Source organism: Crocodylus siamensis, chromosome 4 (assembly GCF_052110815.1).
Source record: "Crocodylus siamensis isolate JL-2025a chromosome 4, ASM5211081v1, whole genome shotgun sequence".
Classification (NCBI taxonomy): Eukaryota; Metazoa; Chordata; order Crocodylia; family Crocodylidae; genus Crocodylus; species Crocodylus siamensis.
The window spans coordinates 37,395,068-37,396,653 of NC_143398.1; positions in this window are offsets into that span (position 1 = coordinate 37,395,068).

Genomic DNA, 1,586 nt, shown 5'->3' on the forward strand with positions numbered 1-1,586 from the left:
ATTTCTTTACTTACCTCCCATTATTAACTCCCTACCTCACAGATTCATGTTCCTGCTCCCCACAACCCATCTTCCACCCGGCAGAGCAGGAATAGCTCCTGGCTCACCAGCCCTATAGTATCAACTCACAGCTGTAGCTCCTAGTTAGGCCCCTACTTGCCAGCCCTCTGGTGGCAAGGCACAGCTGTGCAGGTGGGAGGGTGGTCAGAGGTGTTTTTTTAGCCTTAAAGTAGCTTCAGACTTGAGCTAGCGCTAACATCAAACAACATTTGAGCAGCTCAAAGTGCACCATAAAATAAGGTCATAATTGGCCCCACATTGAAGAGCTTCAGTAAGACAGAATATTAGGTCTGCACTCCAGAGATCACATAGATGGCCATTACCTCAAAAAAGTTCCCTTTGTATCTGGGGTGACAACCAAAACAATTCTTAATCTTTTCCTCATAACTATGTCAAAATTCATGGGGAAGCATGAGGATTTTGAGAGTTAGATTTTTTAAAGTATTTTGGGGATATATTGGGCACATTTTAGAAAATTGTGAATCAATTTGTTTCCTCTCCCATCTGTCTACCATTGGAAAAGTAGGATACCTCCTTGTGCTGAGGTATGTATGTAATTGCCAATGTACTGAAAAAAACAACAACAACAACATAGTCTTAAATGGGACCATTACCCAAAACTCCAAAGGTTCATTAGTTTTCCTTCTCTTGGATGTCTTTTTTTGGGCACTGGGACAAGTTTTAGCAAATTGACAACCAGTTAATACTTTCAGTAATGCCACCCCTTTGAAAAAGGCATGGAACATACCAGTTCACAGGTTTAATTGAAGGCTGTAAGGTGCTTAATTTTAGGCTCTCATTCTTGAAAGTTCTGACACTCCTGATTTTGTGAGGCTCCGGAAGCATCACACAAAGTCACGGTTCATTAATCTCCCCTCCCCCAAACGGAATGAATCCAAAAGTATCTTCTCTCTAATTTAAACCCATCTTGTCACCAAATATTAAAACACTAAAGTGCTCCTTCCCCTGTAGTTAAGGACTGTCTGACCAAGTGCTTTCTGTATCATGCAGACAATTTACTCCATGAGTAATCTTGTTTCCTGCTGTAATTGCTGCTAATTATGATATATCAGAAATAGTGTCTTTTTTGCTTTTTTCATTAAAAAAAATCAAGAATAGCTAGTTCCTTTCTCCACTACCTTCCCCTCTCTTTTAATTGCACCTTTTGACAAAAAGGACAATTATCTCACAGTCATCACCAACAGCTTAGTGAGTAATTAGCCAAATTGTTCTTCTGACACTGGAGACCAAGCAATTTAAGGACCACCAGTTTCAATGGATTAGACACAAACTTTGCAAGAGACTTTGAGTGAAATTCTGGCACCACCCAAGTTAATCCTGTTTTACAGGGCAGGACTTCTCTCTTGACTTCCACCAGGCCAAAATTGATGGTGGCCAAATGTGTTCAATATTTGGGCTCCAACAGCACCTTCAAGTCCCAGCCACATTGTGCTAAGCCCTCAAAGTCAAGCCTTTTCATCAAAAGTAATACAAGACATAGTAGATAGGTGGGTAAGGTTATGACA